The sequence below is a fragment of the Hyalella azteca genome, unplaced genomic scaffold, assembly GCF_000764305.2.
Source record: "Hyalella azteca isolate HAZT.00-mixed unplaced genomic scaffold, Hazt_2.0.2 contig12726, whole genome shotgun sequence".
Lineage (NCBI taxonomy): Eukaryota > Metazoa > Arthropoda > Malacostraca > Amphipoda > Hyalellidae > Hyalella > Hyalella azteca.
Genome location: NW_025942676.1, coordinates 102,885 through 123,686, shown reverse-complemented (window position 1 = coordinate 123,686; position 20,802 = coordinate 102,885).

The following is a 20,802-nucleotide window of genomic DNA, read 5'->3' as shown; positions in this document are numbered from 1 at the left end:
ACTATACTCTTACTGGCTTTCACGATAGCTTCAAAATAATAATAATAATAATAATAGCGGTTTCAGCGTTTATTAGGCCGTAGGCCTGTCGCCGATTCTTAACATCGCAGAACATGCGCAGCATTTTGCGGTCTCGAACTCGCAACTCTGCTTCAATTCTGCTTTGCTTAACCGCCCGGCCTCCTTGCCGATTCTGACCAGAAACTGGCGCACAGAGCTGGGATCGAACCCGCGCCTCTCTGCTCCAATCTTGGTACTCTGAACTTTAACCACTAGGCCACCCTGCCCAAACCACTAGGCCACCCTGCCCAACCACTAGGCCACCCTGCCCAACCACTAGGCCACCCTGCCCAACCACTAGGCCACCCTGCCCAAAAAAAAAGACGTGACTTTTATCAATATGAAAATATTTCTGCGGCTTTTTATCGGTCACTTGAATCAAGCCTAATTCGTGACACTCAGTTTGTTTATAAGAGATTTTAGTCGAATTTTATTCCAAATACACCACACTCTCACGGGTTTCGAAAACAGGTGCAAGAGTTTAGCTCAGCGCAGCACACGCCTTCTCCTACACCGGCCGCTGGCGCACTGCCTTGCTTGTGAGTTGTGAGCAGTGTTGCCAGGTTTTTTCTTGGCGAGAATACCAGATTGCCTAGCTCAAAATACCAGAAATATACCAGAAATTTTATCGTTCAAAAACAGACTAATACCTCCAAATTTAATAAAACTTTTTGTTCGGAACGTTTGTTTGGAAAAAAGTTATCTTGTGTACTGTGCAGTTATCTGGCTTGACGATAATTAGCCAAATTGAACACGTTATATTTTTTCCCCTCTGTTTGGAACATTTTGACACTTTTCTTTTCCTGTGTTTGATTACATTGACACTTTTTCCTTTTTTTATCAGTGTCAGTGTGGCACTTTTTCCTCTTCGCTCAACATGAGCAAGCCACGGAAACAGGTCATCTTCATTTTGCTTATTTTCGTACATGCTTGCATATTGCATTAATCTAACTTTTTAACATTTCGGGTGTGATCACTTGTTGCGGTTGAGCAGATAGCTTTTGGTCCGAATATGGGACTCCAGTACCGTAGTTGAAATTTTATTCCGTTGCTTGTTTTTCACAGCTAGGTGACTTGTGAAAACACTTGCACCACGAATGTTTTGGAGACAGGTCAAAGTAGACAAGTGGTGCAATAGGCAGCCAGTTCTCTGAATGGATGATAATTGTCAAGATCAGTGAAATATTGAATGGCACCCCAGAATTCAAGTGGCACTCTAATAAGTGGCACTCTCGAATTCAAAACCACCAAACAAAATGGTGGAGATTGCGTCGCAGAGATCGGTTCGACTACCACACTCGTCCTAGGCCATATCATCAGTTCATCACTGATCAGTAATCAATCGAGGATCATCACTCTCATGCTCATATTGCACTAAGCACTTTTGTTAAATGTTAACAATTAAATTGGGGTTATTTTATCAAGCGGTAAGCTTGCGGTTCCAGAAATGGCGGGAAACCTCTAGTCGCGCCACTCTGATGGTAATCTATATAATCCACGCCTACGTTGGAGGAAATTCAAACTTCAGAGGTGGAACTTAATGCAGTAAATTTGCAGTAAGTCAGAAAATACCAGATTTAGGCAAATATACCAGATCTAAAATGTTCATACCAGACGCCTTCTGAAAATACCAGATTTGTGAAATCTGGTATAGAAATATACCATCTGGCAACGCTGGTTGTGACTTGTGAGTTGCACTGTCTGAGTTGTGAAGTGGGCGCCGTGCGAGTATGAAGAAGTTAGGACGGCTGGAACCGGAGTTTGGATGCTGCAGTGCCTCCTCCGCATCTCTCCATTGACCAATCTATTTCTTGGCACCAGACGCTCGGATGCCTGCTCAGTATGTATTTGTATACATGCTAGCTATTTGATGCAAATAATATTTAAAAGAGACTGAGGTTACGGAAATTTTGGATGCAGCATTGGTGACATGAACATTCTAATTGAAGAATACATCAGATGATAACAACTTGAAATATTCTGATAACTTATCGAAACTTTCAATGTTTTTTTATAATGTGTTAGATAGTTAGAGGACTGAACAACCATAAGGTACGTATGTGCTCTTAGTGATCCTATCTCAGACTACTGCAGCCAATCGGTAGGGTAACATGGGTCAAAGGGACAACTGCGGGTCACGGGCCCATAGCGGGTTTCTCGCAAAGAAAAAAAGTATGGCAGATATTGGTCCGTGTTCTCTACCGCCGGTCGACAGTTGCTCTGGGATGAAGTGTACGGCTTCACGTTTTGCTAAGAGTTTGCGTTGATAAGTTACTCTCAAATGACTGTTTTAGGCCAGATAAAAGTTTTTTGCTGCTTAATAAAACTTTTTTCGATTACTGTATATGAAGCTTTTGAAATTACTGTGAATTATTTTATGAAAGTATTATATATAGGAATAATTTTTAGTTTAATTTTGGACTATTAGCTTTTAGCATAAAATGTTGCCACGATGTAAACTGAATTGATACCTAGTGGGGCAACGGGCCCATGGGTGTCACGGGGCAAAGCGCCCATGGTGGGCTCAATACCCTTCTGTGAAGTCTTGTGTTATAAATCATTAGATTTGTCTCAATGAGCTTTTCAAAACTATGACTAGCGTTTTGAATTAGAAATCGCACTTCATATTGTATGATTTTTTTATTTGCCGCCTCAAGGCAGCAGGTTTAGTTTCTAGTTATGCGTATTTATGACCCCTTGGCACATGCCTTGCCAAAAGTTGATTTCAAAAAGTTATTGGCACATGCCTTGCCAAAAGTTGATTTCAGTCAACACCAATGAGCCAAAAGTTGATGAGTTTTTATTGTGTTGGCTGAAATCACGATTAAGTACGAATTCTCTGCACCTAATATCTGGATTATGGACGAAACTGGTACGAAGTTTTTTTCTGATCAAGTATATATATTTTTTCTAGTCAAGGAAACATTTTTCTCGTCAAGGATGAATTTTTTATGGCAAGGGTATATTTTTCAAGTCAAGGAAATATATTTTTATGTCAAGGAAATATTTTTTTCAAGTCAGTGATAGAGTTTTTAAACCAAAAAAAATATATTTTTTTCAAGGTAAGGATATAAAGTTGTTAATAAATGAATGAATGTATTATTTTTTATTAAATTTTCTTATTATTAACTGTAAAGTGTTGTTTCATAATTTGTAAGCAAAAAATATGCAATTGTGGTAAAGGGACCAAGGGTGGGCGCCTTGCCCCAAGCCCATGGGCCCATTTTGACCCTTTTTACAAAATAATGTTTCAGCAAAAATTGAATAACTCTATAGGCGTCTAATTCACATCATACATTCCTCATTAGTTGTAACTTCAAACAAAACAAAGAACAACTTCGTATAAGTTAAAACTTCATAAAAAATTTAGTTTAAAAATATGGGGAGGGGGGCCGCTGCCCCATTTCACCCTAATGTTTCCTTGAACTTAGTTTTTATTTAATTTTTCCAGTCAAATACCATTTATTCCTTATTAAAATTTATTGAAAATTATTATTAAGATAAAACTAACAACATATAGCGACTATGTTTAGCCTCGTTTCCTGACGAATGAATGATTTTATCAATTTATCTTATATATATTCAACTCTCATCATGAACGGTAATTTCATTCGTGCGGTGCTTGGGTACCATAATATTGACAAACATATTTTAATACGAGAGTTCATGGTTTGAATTCAAAGCCAACAATACATCCTGCATGCAACGGTGTTGCTTCGAAATAATTTTTAAAGCTGAAATCAATTAAATACCAAGACGAGTTTGAATCATTGCACACTGGAGGGTAAAAAATTTGATTTTTTTTGAAGAAGCGTTTAGTTCCAAATTCTTTTTAAAGTCCAAATTCACTGATTTTTTCGTACTCAGTATTAATTAGAATAACATTATGATGCAGGTCAACATTTTTGTAACACTTACTTACTTGTTAATCACTGTATAGTGTTGTTATTACCTTTGTTCTGCTCCTTTTTATTCGACTTGCGAACAAAATGTGCTTGTATTAGTATTATACTTAAGTGTTTGAAATTGCATCCTCGTACCATATTTGCCACCTTCGAAGCGTTTTAGCATTTACTATATTATTTTCATAAGGGTAATATTTGTAGTCTTATTCTTAAGATCCTCTGCGAGTTATTCTCTTATAGTTAAGACAATGCTAGTTAGGTTTTTATTTGTTTGGGTTCGAGCTACACTGCCTCGATACCGATATGGGAAATGTTTTTCTCTACTTTAAATTCCTTATGTTTTGTTATCTATATATTATATTTATTATGCTTTGTGTTCTCTGGTGTGAATAAAGAATACAGAGTAAAGAATTATTTTAAATCATAAACAGAGGTTAGCAGTTAGCAATCGATTCAAAGATTTCGCACCAGCGCAGGTGCACCGCAGCCAGCAGATTGAAGCGCATATCGTCCAGCAACTCATGAACGACGGGAAATTCTCACAGCAATACTTGTATCACTCTAATAAGCTTGTTGAAGGCAGAAGTTAACACTAATGTCGAATTTTGCCCAAAATCTAGGCTCTGAATGATGAGTAGAAACAGATAAACAGTACTTCTGAACAGAAATTCTTTCCTTTACTAAATGGACAAGCAGATGCGTATCTGCAAAATCGGCAGCAGCGTATCACTACAGAAGCGAGCTACGTTAACCGCGATGCACTACAATAGCAAGCAATGTTAGCCGAGATGCGCTACAATAGCAGCTACTGTACGTTAGCCGCGATGCGCTACAATAGCAGCTACTGTACGTTAGCCGCGATGCTCGCGATTTTTGGGTCGGAAAAAAATCGGTTTTCCGATGCCGACCGCCAAAAATGGATTTCAGATTCGTAATCTACACCCCAAAAAACATATAATTCAAAAAAAAAACACCCTTTTTTTTGGATGTAGTTAATCTGCAATAATACCACAAATTCAAACAATGAAATTTTAAAAATTAAGTAAGAAATTTAACAGGATGATGGAAAGAATAACTGAACATTGGTGACGTAAACGGGGAAGGCCAGTCGACTAGATTCATCACTTTGTCAACACTCGAGATTTAGGATGAAAATGAAACAGTTACTCCAAAAAAAATATTTTCTATGATATATATGATCAAGATTTGTTTTGGGGTAAACTATTTTGATTTTAATGAACATCCACTCCCGCTACAGAGTTCCAGTATAATTTGCCACTTACAACCGAAGTTAGTCCTATAATTGCGTCGCAAAATAAAAAATTCTATGCTTTATTTTTTACGTCATGTAAAAACTTACCTGAGATTGAACGTCACACTTCGTTGAAAAAAAAGTAGTAAATTGTCAGTGCACGCAGAGAAGAAAATTTCCGCATCATTCATCACAAAATAATAAAAGGTGAGGAATAATTAAATGAAATTTGTGTATATACTTAAAATCTTTCCTAACAATGTATTTGATGTTAACTATTTTGGAAAATAATACTAAAATTTGTGTGAAGTAAACAAATAAATCAGGCGTCTTTGAGTAAATGTCCCCATTAATTGAATGTATTACTTTCCAATAAGAAGTTGACAAATTATTTAATGGATTGAGCTCAAAAAATTTTGAACAAAGATTATACAAGTTCATATGGTTTATGAAATCTAGGGCGCGAAATAATCGTCCATGCAGTAGTTGCATTCAAACTACAACACTTCATCACTATAGATAAATATTATCCAAACTTCTTTGCTTTCTTGACACTGGCTCTCGTAATACTTTAAAATGTAAGCTAAGACTTTGTTGTTGTGCAGTGATGCGATGCGCAAACTTTTTTCATTTTTGAAATCCAATAAAATAATTTTAGGGGGTTATATTTAACGTATCGAACTGTACGTTGCCGGGAAATACTTCAACACTACCAAAAGCCGCCCCCGCCCCACCGAACGCAGGGCTTCGTTTGGAGCTCATGTAAAATTAAGTCAACTAATAAACTGCATTCCGGGGCCAAATGCTTGGCTCGCTGCATTAAAAAGCATGAGTGAATGACAGTCGCTCAACAACATTGTTAATCCATCATGGCGGGCGCGTCAGCGATGGAGCACGCACATGCAACTCAGATTTCTCTGTTCTCCACCTCTTGAATCTTCTACATACATGGCTTCATTCAAGCATTGCATCGACTTTGAATTGTTAAGCGAACAGAATTATTTATAAACCATACACGACAACACTTGGCATAGGTCCTGTACCATGGATTTGGGGGTTGAATTCGAACAAATTGCAAGAATTGTGGAAACTCGAATTATGAAACTGAACCGATGCCGTATAATTCATCATCGTGCTTTGCCTCGGGTCTCTAAAAGTTACACTTCCGTTAGCTAGTGTACATTCCTTACATTTACGTGGCACTAGAGAATTCCAAAACTGTTATAATGTTGGTAGACATTTTTTGTTCAATTTTATTAATAATGACCAGCACATACCTGCATTCATTCTAGAGATCAACAAGATGCCACTTGCGAAATCTCGCTAATATAGATAGTTTGCTGGTGAAATCCTTCAGATTCTCCAGTCTGCGGATAACTTCAAGATGTCCAATTCACCCTCAACCGTGACTAAACCCAACTTGAATTAATCTTAATATGGACCAAGTACGTCTCATACGAAAATTTGTAATGAATCATTTTGCAATAAATCATGGTTACAAAGAGAGGAGCCTCAAGTTACAGACAGTGATGGCGCAGAACCAACGCATTCACTTCAATATCGAGAACGAACAACTATTAATACTAGACTAGTCTAGGGAGAGTTAGTGGACCTAGTAGACGTTCTCTCAAAAATTTGCAAAACTTTAGTAACGCTGGCACAGATTTGATTGGCTTAGCCAGCGGAGGGATTAAAGGCAGAGGAAGGGTTATGGGCTGTGAGAGGATGGCAGGAGAAAGGGTCGAATCAGCCCAAAAAACGCCATGCTTTTAGTTTCATGTGAATAACTCCATTTAAAATTGAAGTTAGTTAAAGTCTGGGATGCTTACAATTACATTTCATTCGTTTTTAGGCTTGCAAAATGTCGCAGTGATTACAACCCTCATCAGAAGAAATTCACTGATACACACAATACGAGAATCTTTATATCGTGTCAGTGAATGTCTCATTCCACGATTAATTAAGGTATCCCAAAACTCAAACATAATTGCAGGACACACGGCTAAATTTAGTTTACTTTTAGAAATGAACACGGAATATTATATTCTTGGTTGCTTTTTTGTTACTTGCGTATTTGCTGGTGTTGCCTTGCTCTCGTGAGGGATTTCACTGCTACTCGTACGTAGAAACTGAATCCTGCCGGAAAAGCGGAAAATTTCCGGCCTGGAGTAAATCGCACAGTAAAAAAGTACTACATTTTTAAATAAGATAAAAAAGCCGCTGCTGGCTGCCTATAGGATTTAAGCGGAACAAATTTTAGCATAGTTAATTTTGTCGAGAAAAAAAAAACCTTCTGGCATTTCTAAAGGTGGACGCTACGACCACAGCTGTGTCATGCATTGCAAGATGCACAATTGTACATACCATGCTTTTGTCAGATATTCCCAGTTATATACTTTCCATAATGGAAGATATTTGCGTTAAACATTAAATTGAAAAGTTACGGTTTGTAACCGTATTTGCTATAACTCAGATCCTCGACAATGTGGCGCTCCCGTTTTTGCTATTCGAATCTTTGCTCCAGCTGTTGATAATTATTGTGTGAATAATTTTTATTACCAAAAACATTCCTTTGTACTCATATTAACCGAAACATTAATCTTAACTTTGAAGTAGGTGTCACACCGAAGAATTGAGTAGCACGAGAACGCTCTAGAACTTAACACTTTCTAGCACAGCCTTCATTCATCCTCAGGGCCTATACTTTCAAAAACAGTTAAGAGATCGTAAGTTCATCAGCCAATCATTGACGGCCTTTCAACCAAAATCCACCAATCATAGACAAGAAAATGGAGCGAAAGTACTTACGTTCACTTAGCGAATTTTGAAGGTATGGCCACTGATCTTTAGAGTTGTTTTCTTCCGCACAAATGATGTTCATACTGATAAATTTTCCATTCTTACCAGCTGATGGATATCTTTTTCTAAGCACTACGAGTGTTAATTTACTCATAATTAATTTTATATATGAGTGGAAATATATATCAGATATATGCCTCCCCAGCATTATTTTTCTCCACTCCAGCGCACAAGCGCTGCTCAGTTTAAAATGATGGCGGCATTAAGGATAATGACGCTGCACGGAGCAGGACAAAATATGGATAATGAGAGGCGATAGCTTTATGGCAGGAGACATTCTTGAATTTCTTTTTTAGGACTAATTCGGAACGAATTTCAGTATTTCATACAACTGAGTTATATATTTGTGTGAAGATTTATATTCGAGCGTAATATAAAGTTTGCAGTCTCATAAAGAAAGATGGAGATTTATTCATGTTTGGAAAGAGGAGGAGAAAATTGAAACACCCGAACATAAAGCAATGCCAATATTTTTTATGATTTTTTCAAATATTTTCCTCCTGGTATTTTAATTTTACACAATTTCTGCAAAGATGGCACTCAATGAGGTAGTCGCTCCCAAAATAAATCGCTGTCTTATAGAATTAACTTTATATCGTAAAATGAAGTTAAACAGAAGGTGTAAATCATTAAAAATATGTTTATTTGTACGACATTCCGCTAGAAATTCTTAAACTTAAGCGATTCTAACAAAAAGTGAAACTGGTATTCTAATTGTTCAGCCTCAATTTACCCAAGTCTTGTTGATTCTGACTATGCATTCCTGATGATTCTTTATGCAAATAATTTGCCGTCATTTCAGAATGACCTTTATTCAGTATTAATTGAGGAGGAGGGTTTAAATGGCCGTTATAGACAGAAAATGCTTTAGGTTTTAAGCCTAAAAGTTCACGTCTGGACTATTGGCTTTCAGAACTTTTGGCCATCACGATTTATCGCCACCAGGACTTGTGGCCACCAGAACATGTGGCTATCAGGACTTGTGGCCACCAGAACATGTGGCTATCAGGACTTGTGGCCACCAGAACATGTGGCTATCAGGACTTCTGGCAAACAGAACATATGGCCATCAGGACTTTTGACCACCAGAACATGTGGCTATCAGGACTTCTGGCAAACAGAACATATGGCCATCAGGACTTTTGACCACCAGAACATGTGGCTATCAGGACTTGTGGCCACCAGAACATGTGGCTATCAGGACTTCTGGCAATCAGAACATATGGCCACCAGGACTTGTGGCCACTAGGCCATGTGGCCGTCAGTACTTGTGGCCATCAGAACTAGTGGCCACCAGAACAGGTGGCTATCAGGACTTGTGGCCACCAGGCCATGTGGCCGCCAGTACTTGTGGCCATCAGAACTAGTGGCCACCAGAACATGTGGCTATCAGGACTTGTGGCCACCAGGCCTTGTGGCCGCCAGTACTTGTGGCCATCAGAACTAGTGGCCACCAGAACATGTGGCTATCAGGACTTGTGGCCACCAGGACTTGTGGCCGCCAGTACTTGTGGCCAACAGGTCTTGTGGCCACCATAACATGTGGCTATCAGAATTTTTGGCCACCAGGACTATTGGCCACCAGGACTATTGGCCATCAGGACTTAAGTCCAGCATGTAACTTGTCCAAACTCTAAGTGTTCCTAACTCTGTCATATTCAATGAAAAGCATCCCAGCTCTGCTTGCTGGCAATGAGACCAAAAATGGAGCTGCGGGAAGCAGCATTGTCAGAGTTTTTACATCTCCACATGACAATTTTCAGCGGCTATTTTGACACCATGATAACTCAAGAATTTGTATTTATGCACAAGGTTGATTAGGCAGGCTTTTGCTGAAATTGTGAAATAAAGAAGCGGCAAAATTGAAAAATTATATGTTAGACAAAACTACACATTAAAGAATGTAAAACAACATAGAAGAGTGGCAAATGTCAACAGGTATGGATCAACTGAAGATGTAGATAAAACGTAGTCAAGTTAGCCTAAATACGAGCTGCTTGAAATAATTCCAGAGGAACGTGTCTATACATTCTCGCCTCTTCATATTTTTTACTCGCTAACAAACCAATGAGTAACGTGCCCTTGAAGTTCGGTTGAGCCAGACGCCATGACGATCGCTTTTTTTATAATAATAATAATAAGAATAACTCTGGTAATGTTAATAATAATGTAATGATAATAATAATATACGAGCAGCAAATGCATTGTTAGACCATCCTAATTAGCAACACGTTCATTATTTCGTGGAGGGCGGCAGCGACCCAGCAGCGGCTCCTGGCCTGACACAACAAGAACGCGTTCATAACAAAGAGTTCGTTAAAACCTGCACCTCGCACTGCTTCCATGCATTGCGAGGTGACATTTGAGTTTGGTTCTTTAGGTGACATTTGAGGTGCTTCAATAAAAAACAAAACGCCACCGAGCAAGTGTTAATTATTATTTCATAACGCAAATAAATGTTGCAATACCGTGAACTGAGAGACATATCAAATTTAACGAGCCAATAAACTATGTAATTTGAGTTTTGTGTCCAGCTTGTTATAATGATTTATTTCTATTGCGTATGTCAGAAGGAACTAAAAAATCGCTTGTATACATCATTAACTTTGCTTCTGTGACCACACAAAAATAAAATATGTATATCTTTAGCATAGAAAATTACTACAGACAAAAAATTAACGAAATTGAGTAAAGTTTCTTAATATTAATTCTTTTGATTGAAATTATTCAGCTCATGAAAAGGTATAGTTACTAAAAACCCTGCTAAAAGTTTAAAGTCTTCTGATTCGATAGCATCCATTCCTATATATAATTACTTGGATCAAAGAGAAAAATTCGACTAGTCATAAAGAGAGGCGAAAATCAATCTCTCTTTGTCAAGCATTAAACTCATAATTTTATTTATGCTACAATATTTTTCAATAAATCCTGTGATCATTCTAATGCTCTTCCACCGGTGGTTGTGAGCTGATGAAATCCATATACGCATTTATGAAATCTCAACCGCGACTTTCGTTCGGGAGCCCTGCAAATCACCTTACACTCAGCACTCGTCCTGCCCTGACACAATTGTCTGGATTTACCGGCCCTGAATTGTCTGGATTTTGTCTGCCGTTTCTCGCGTTGCGTGTCAGGGTCGAGCTTGGATAACCGAACCGAAAAAAGCTTTTCGCACTCTGCAAATCCGGATTTTTGAGCTTCAGCGATCGAGCAGCTGCCGATGAACTCTCGACATAATGGTGAAGTGCCTTCCTCTAAAGTGCTTCACAAAACCCGGCCATAAAATTCGTACTTCAAAAAGAACAGCCTCGGGTGTCTAGATCGTTGCTTGCAGAATATAAAAGGAAAATGTATCGGAGTCTATTCATTGCTAACTATTTTTTTGTTTGAAATTTTATTAAATTTGATTCCAGGAGTAATTTTAAACTATGCAATATAAAGTGTGCCTAATATTTGGTTAATCAACTTGATCTTTCGTGGATATCTAATGCATTAAATACCCTTTGATGTTCGTCACGAATCACCAATTACATAAACAAAAAAAAATTAAAAAACATGGGATTCTTTCGTGGCAGTAAAATGGCTGTCGCAGTGGGAACATAATGTCTCCCACTGGAGGCCCCTGTACGGCCCAGTAATTTATGTTCAGACGGCGTGAGCATCAAGAATAAGCAGGACACAACGTACGTGTGTCAGAGCTTGACGGTCCCGACCCTTCAGGCCGTGACAATTAAGTCTTCTCTAACAGTTATTTCCAGAGGAACCTAGGGGAACCATATTTTATTGAGAATTAGTTGCAAGAAAAATAAAGGCTCCCAGTAGAAATACGTGCAATAAGATCTGGGCTAACTTTACCTCGCTCTAGCTTCATGCTACCTATAATGTGACTATTTTGTGACTGAGGGTAGTGACTTGTGTACTACGTCTGCCAGACTTATCTCTTATTTACTATTGGGTTCGCTAAGGTCCATTCTCATATGTGACTCTAGTTTCTGCATCATTGAACGTTGCTAAATTGATCAAGGTTGATATATATTGTGAAATAATCGGAAACCCAAGCTATCCCGTCTGTCAAATTTCTTAGTTTTTTGCGGTTATCGAAACACATTCCGTTAGTCTGAAAACACACAGCATTTCATTCATTATTTCCTCCACTGAGCTTGCTATAGCATCACAGATCGTGGGTGAAAAAGCATCTTCTTAAAGAAACATCATTGAAAGTTACTCCAGAACGCTCAAGAAAAAGCCCAGGTTTGTATGTTGCATAAATTAATTCGTTTCAATGTTAATTTAATCCAAAGGCTCGCATATTCAAGAGTACTTCAAATGTATTCTTATCAGGATTAAAAATGTCCATGCTAATTACTCAGACAATCACGTAGTATATGTTGGTTCGCAATCATTGAACATTTATCTGAAAAAAATATACGAGCCGCAGGTACAAAAATAAACAATGTTTTAGTAAATCCTTCCAGTAAATCATTGTGCTAACACTTGAATAAAATGTGCCGATTCACTGGATGCGGAAATAATTAGAAAGAAATAACATGCAACGCGAGCGAAGCGAACGTCACGAAAACGAATAGATATCATTCATCGAACATTAAATGTTCGTGAAATAGCTTGTGGTTCAGATGGTAAATAAAATTATTAAAAATAATCGAAATTTTATCTTCTGCGGTTCCACGGAGTCGGTTCCACGGAGTCACGGAGTGAAAGCCAACTTCGTTCCGCTTAAATACCTCATTTTCGAGCGAAATCTTTGTTGTTAAATTTTAAGCACAATTTAAATTCATAAAACTTTGCATGTGAAGATCACTGATCATTTATTTACATAATATGATTAACAATAACTGCGTTGGGAAAGCCAGCAGAAACCTGTCTTCGGACTTTGCTATTGGTTATGTTCCATAGCGTACAAAATTATATTTTAAATCTAATAAGAATTCAGCAAGGCTTTTAGAATAATTCTCCTTACTTGGTCAACATTTCACTTCAATTCTTCATATATAGTTCCTGAATACCAATCAGTGAATTAAATTGGATCTAACAGCCCGCACAAATAACATTAAAAAATTTTGTCTTTAGACTCCATCCGATCAAATTTCATTGTACTCAATTACGTTTTCATTCCTAATTCATCAAACTTTCTTATGAATTAATATTTTCTGTTCGCATGGTTGAACATTTTTGAGAATTCCATCTAACATTTTTGAGAATTCCATCTAGCATAAATACTTCAAAATTATTGAATAATATAGAGTTCAAACTCCTAAAAATTAAGTTGATGAGTAAAACTGTTTTTAGCATTAAATCGCCCTGAGAATACAACAGATGATTGAAACAATTTATAGATGTTGAATCGTACTGACAGTAAAATATATGAATATACAACTGAAACTGTAGTTTGGAATTATCTAAATTACTGAAGCCTTTTTGTACAAGCACTTTAATGTACCTAAATTTCTAAATTGCGCTGTTGCATCTTCACAGGTTTCAAAGAAGCTAGGAAAAAAGTACCCGACATTTCACAAGAAATATAGATCACAAGTTTTTATATATAATAACTCACCCTCATTTAAGTCCAAATTCATTTAGAGTTGGGAGCTTTTCAGATAAATTTTTTAAAATATACCCAAAATGAGTATATATAGCACAATATATTACGTAGAAACGTAATACATAGGAACGCACCAGCTAGGTAAATCGCGTCCTTGCCAAACCTTCAATCCAGTCTTCTAGTGAACCCGGCAAACAATCATCTTATCTAGCGATCAAGCAAACGCCCAAGTGAGCCGGCCAAGAGACAAAGTTTCTTTGCTTCGTAAGCGGAAGTAAAAATCCGAAATTGCAATCTTGTTGTTGGCGGTGCGCTGCCGCTGCGGGAGTTTCGTTTGTCAGTGCAATTCCAAGCGTCAGTTGCGTGTCGATACCAAAACAAGCTCGTGTTTTCATTGCTGCATCATCGCTGCTGCTAGCCTAGCTAGTATCACCGAAAACTTGTTATGTGGAACCTTGTTACTGACAGGAACTTAATGCTACGAGAAATAAATTTTTGTCAGTAAATTATATTGCAGAAAACTAGTGACTGTCGTTGACTTGAATTTCGTCGTCGAATTACGCAGCTGTGCATAATTTTCTTCCATAATCGCTTGAGCTCATTTTCTATAGATATATAGTTACAATTACTATAGTTCAAAATTTCGTCTCTCTATAGTTCCAGAATTTCTTAGCCATTTAGTTATTTCTTTTATTTTCATTACAGCTCTATGATTATTAAACATTTCAAGTTTTTAAATATATAACTGTCAACTCAGTAAAAGTAGCATTTGTGCAAAACTACAAACAACGAGAATTGCTAAGCTCAAAACCCTTGGCAAACATTTATCACTAACGTGAAACATTCTTTATAGCATCCAGTCTAGTGAATGTTTTTTGTTGTCTTGACTTATGCGAATACTCCGTTGAATTATACAAACATTCCTTGTCAAGTCTTTCTAGACCACGTGAGTTTAAACAAGTATAATGAACTGTGCTTGAGAACATGCTTGTCCTGAAGGGTGTGCTGTTGCTGGATATAATGAACGGTATTACTGCCCAAATAATGTTCATAAATAATTGAAGCATAAATTAAAATAATGAATTGCTGCCCAAAGCGTTACAGTCAGCAATTGTATTAGTGAATGTACTCAATATTTTAATTTCATCTGATAGACGGTTAGTGATACACAAAAATATTATTGCTTTCCATTTTAATTTAAGTCGCGTTTGATTCAAAAAGTTATACCAAGTAATAAATTGGTTGTACGTAATCATTTTCGTGTACGAGATCCTGATCAAATCGAGAGTCATTACGGAAAGAAAGATTACGAATGTGAATATCATAAAACTGTGAACGTTGTATCAAAGGCTTATATATAGGATAGGCCCTAAAACAACAGGTTTTCTCGGCTGAATGAGAAAATTCAACAACTACTCCTTCCACCGTAATTATGCTATACCTTCAATAATATTTTAGTTATTAGCTTAACAGTTGGTCTACCATTGACGCCAGTGACTGAAATAATTAAATATCGATTCTTGTGTACTTTTTCTTCCTCTTCAGATCAAGTTATGTGAAGCTTTATCCGGACACGTAAGAGAAGTGAACATGATACTCCACCCTGACTCCGTTGCCAAATCAGGTACTGAAAGTTGACTCGTTTGATAAACATTCGCTCGATAATAATTAACTAAAACGCAACCAGGAATAAAATGATATTTTGTGAGACATCGCAAACGCTGGCAATGTTCTGACTTGCGGCAAGCGCTACAAACTCGAACTCCCAATTTGTCGACACTGCCGAGTGCGACGCACGGGACGATTTGTCAGGGCAGGCTAAGTGCCGGCGATGCTCAGGCCACCAATTTGTGTTTGCTTTAGAAGACTGTCTTTATTGGGACGTGACAGCTGGAGTGACATGGTCCGATAAATAAAGGTCTTCCAATCAATGTAGAGTCGTCGTCACAAACCTCGGCATAAATGAAATCACGTTTTCTTGTAGCAAAGAACCAAGCCTCGTGTAAATAGAATTCCGGTTGATGTTTCGATAAGGCAGTTTAATATCGTATAAGAGGATATTTATAATCATGAACAATTATTTAAAATTTACTCGTGTTCGCTCGTACATGATAGGGTATAATTTTAATCTAGATAATGAATATAATCCAAACTCAGTTTGATAAACATTGCAGTTCAATTTCGTGCGTTTGTAGCTTACCCCTTGTTGATACGACGGCGATTTCAGCAAATACAACAAACAAATATTCTGTTTGCAGCAGATGCGGACAATATTTCTTACTTGTAGGTTAGTTCATAATCTTTTAAAAATCCCCTGACATCGCATTCCTTGTTGAAACTTGCCTTTGTCGTTCTTCTCTGTTAATCTGAATTTTCCAAGATTGTGAAGGGTGATTCAGAGTTTCCGTAGCTCGTGGCTTGCGGATTTTGGTCACGTCTGGCAGGATTCAAAAGAAAAATTTCCCTCAGCAGCACCACCAAGTAAAATATAGCGATAGCTACAATTTAACTTTGAAGGCTTTCTCGGATGGGAATATTGCATTTGTACTCGCGATTGTAAGAAAAACGAATTTTGTGGGCGATGTTCGCACAAAAAAGAGACGTCTTTGTTCTGATACCGGAAAACCGACGCATCTGACAACGCTGCGTGGTCGGCATCGCAGAGCAGCTCGAGTCCGAGAAGCGCGACTGTTGCTTCCGACGCCGTGCATGATGCAAGAAATCAAAAGCCGCGCTACAGAATGGACGAACATTCATAGAAATGTTTTATGCCATTAACATGTGTCTCAAGAATGCAAACTATTGAATATTGTTCTGTCAGGTTATTGAGAAACATGTTTTTTTTTATGTTTATTGGTCTATTTTTTGGCGCCTATATATATAGGTTTTAATCCCTTTCTTAAAAATTTTGCTTCTCTCTATTGATTGTATAAAATTTTATTTGCTAAATTTTTGAACGGACACTGGATCTGATGACGGAGTGGGTCGCCGAAATGTTTTCAATGAAGATATGATGAACTTATTGGACAGTTTTTGCTGTTAAGTTCTTTGTGGTGTTGTGATTGAAGAAGACTAATGTTCTTGACTATAAAGAAGACTATATAAGTTATTGAAATCGCTGCATATTTTTAACAAAATGTTATCTCATGTTTCTTATATATGTCTCATGTTTCTTATGCTTCTTATATATGTTTGAAATTGCTTTTTGATAAATTTTTAATGTTACTTGGCCTGCTTATCTGGCTACTCATGGGCCTTCAAATTAATCATTGTGAATTTACCAGCGACTTTTCGGGGCTATTTAATTTTATTCATACTCACGATTCATGTAAAACAATTATTTAAATACGTTTATTTATCTGATTTTCATCGAACATAACCAAGAAATTAAGGAGCAGTTATACACTTCATTAAAATAACTTGAACACATAAGCATTGACGCTTTTGGCGAAAAGACTTGTGTGGAGCACCAAATTTAAGCGAGAGCCTGGCATTCTCGCTTAGTTTGCCGGGGCTTTTCTTTGTCATGAGACAAGGGTTCATTTTGGAGCTTCTGATATATATAAATCATAATTCTTTAGAGCTAAGGTCCTCACTCTACGAGGGGCGCTCAATCACGCCTGGAACACGATCGTTAAAATCTCACTAACTAAGCCCTCGTGCAGGGATAATGTAAGGAATTAGGATCTTCAGGCAGCGACGAGGAAGTTGCTCAGAAGAACTGGATTATCGGGCTTGGTGTTGTATGTTTTATGGTTAAAGTCTGTTATTTCACAGTATAATCGGCATAATATATGTGTTAAAAGTTAAGATGAATACAATTTTATTTCAGTATTGAAAATTATTTTGTTCGATGCTATGAATGGTACTACTAGCGTATCCTCTCGTATATATCTAAAAATTACCTGCATAATTGTCGTCAAGGGAGTAAGATTACAATTTTGTTAGCTTTTGATTTAGTTACGTTACGAAATTACTAGGGAGGGATCTGCAAAGATATATTTTGATTTCCAAGAATTGTTTTACGAAATTTTTGTGGCATTTTCTTCGAAAGTTCTTTCGAAAATTATTTGGAATGATCTCAATCGTAATCTCCTCAAGCCATTAAGGTTAAGTTAAGATGGGGTACATTAACTATTTCCACATCATTAATTAGTACCTCTGATTAGTAACATCGTGAACGTTTTCTATATAGTTCAGCATAATTTTCAAAAGAAAAATGGTTTGGTAATGCAAGCCTTTGATGCACTCTTACATACGATCAATGGTTGATCGTATTGAACTCGAATGTCAATTGAACTCGAAAAGAACATTTGAGATTTTAAGGGAAAGTTTTTCTGCATATGTGAAACATCCTAAACTGAAGTGAAAAATGTACAGTAGCTCATTGCTGAGCCTGCAAATTTTTTGCTCGAGTCCTGCATTTTGAATTTTACAGCGAATAAAAATTCGAGAGTACGCCTGTATTTACTCATAACGGGATGAAAATGGAGAAAAGACAACAGATATGGAATGAGATCATTATTTCTTGAAGTTAACCTCTCGTCAAGCGACTCAATTAAGCCCTCGACGAAGATCAGGCTGGGAGGTGCTTCTGACCCCACAAATAATCAACCTGATTATAAAAAAAAAACAATCAAGTGAATGAAATAATTTAAAAATTTGAAGAGAATTTTTATCGGTGACGACAGTTGATTTGCTTGCTCAATCCACGAAACGTCCAATCGTTGAATATCGTAAAGGATGATGGACTGAAGGATTATTAGAGTGTCGAAAAACATGCAAGGCTATCAATAACATTTTGGCGTCGTAGCGCTAAAATACGTACGTACATTTACAGCCAAAAAAACTAGTCGAGGCTGCAAGATTACTGTATGCATGTTCGATCATCTAGAAAATTATGTTTTAATAGTTCAGGTTAATGTTTGTTTCTGATATATATAACAAGTAGCTGATTACAAAATTAGCAAAATACACGTATAAATAAAAATTTATATTACAAATGGTTTCTTGCGTTGCTTTCTTATTGTAACCACAAACGAAATTTTTGGAAGTATACTCCGTTTAATTTTCACAGTTATCCATTAGCTATTATTTTTTCACTAAATTGGTAATGAGAAAATTAATTTTAAGGTTGGATCGTTGTTAAACTCGGCAGATTATCACTAAAGAAGGATTAAAATTTTGAATCTCGCTTCAAGAACGAACCGAAAAATGTGCATGAAAACTGCAATAAATCGAAGAAAACGCATTTAGAAATAAAAATAGAACCATAAAAAGTTAGTCAATGAAAAATCTATAAAATTTATTGTTGAATGAAAGTTCATATGCAACAAGGTCTTACATTTTTGTTGGAGTGAAATATTCGGTCCCGCTAACCTCGAGAATCGGCGGGAGTTGTTCATACTGTCGTTGTTGAATGCAGACATCATAAACTCAGCAACAACATGCAGAGTTCGCTAAAGTTTTATACTTCGACAAATCTGGTGAGTCTGACTGCCTGCCCGATATCAGCGTCATGACAACGAGGCAGCGGAAAGCTAATGTTTATACGCGACCTTCAAGACGAGCAGATGTTCCGGGACCGAAGACGCGATCTCACAGTTCAGCAATTCGCCGTGTGGGCCCCTCTTAGTGTCAGGATTCAGCGGTGGCGCTTTGTTTATACCGTCCAAAAGTTGGCAGGCTTCATCAAAGAGCTGACGGGTAGTCTAACTTCTCTTCCCCGGGCGCCTTCTTGTTTCAGTAAACACGGATTCAAACCAGGAGTCATTTATTTCTTTTAGGTTTGTTGTCGGCAAAATACTTACGCTCATTGGAAAACTGTTCAAACAATATTGGTTGAAGAGCGTTTTCAGGTATTCTTATACATCCTTAGCTTACTTATGTTTTTAAATATGAGTCATGAGTGCGTTTGCGTTTACGGTTCATCATAATGAAGAAAGATTCTGATCTCTTAGGAGAATTTAGTTTAGAATTTTCATTCGTTAATATTTTTCGTGTGTGTTTTTTAAGCTCTGAGGATTTAGATTCAACATGAATATTTACTATCATGACGTTTGATTCTTGGTTATAATAGATAATCCAATTTAATTCGACCTCAGGACGGGCTGCCGATCGAGAGAGCTAGGAGATTTGGAGAACGCACGCTGAGCGAGAGAACTCTGAAGTTGTCTTCAACTCAGGAAAGTTGCGTTGCTGATCATGAATTTTCTCTTTAATTTTGATCATTGATTGGCCATAGATAAGTATTTCATACTGTCACAGCTAGCAGTTCAAAATTCGGATCAGTTGATTCTCTGTTGTCGACGAGGTTAAAGACACACAGGTCAGTGTCTAGGATTTCATTTATTTCAACCGCACAAACAAAAAGTGGAAATTAAAATATTAGGCGCTCAAATCGTGAGAATTTATGCGAGAAAAAAAAATTCTTCTTAAAAAAATTCAAAATTCTTAGCGAGAATTTGCTGTGTGAATATAAAAGAAAATGCTGATAATAGGAGTGAAAAACAGACTCCGAAGAACTGACTGTTAATAAGCAGAAGGTTGAAAGTAAAATGAAAACCATTCGTAATACGTAAAAACGTGTCATCAAATAAATAAAGTTTGACGAAACGAGCTTGATTCCCACCGAGCACAAGTGAACTAGATTATTAAACATTTGCCTTAGAAATGTTTATCCAAAATGAAAGCTATGCATGCCTTTCACCTGAACTTCAGCAGTTCATGGCGTTGAACATGCCATGAAAAAATACTAATCATGGATTGGTATTTTGTATTTTCTGTCGTTAAATTACGAACTCCAATTGTTTATCAGTGAAATTCTATGTCTAGAATTCGCTACCAAATTTTGTATTTGTGCCGGAATCTCGAAACAGACAATATCTTACTTAGAACAAATGCAGGTTGACTGAGGATTCCGTGCGGACGTGAATTTAGCCGCACCTAAGGCCGGCCGCTAGCTCGGTTTGGATGAGATTGGTTAGGAGACTTTTTTGAACGTCGTCAGGGAGGCCGGGAATGAGTTGACGGCTTTCGTTGCAGGCCTCGGCTGCCCAACAGGGCTATTAAAGCGACCTGGAGTTCTTTCTTGTTTTTCTACGGCGTTAAGAAGGAGAAATGACTCACGCCTTTCTCATTTATAAATTACTGCGTACTTAGAAAAT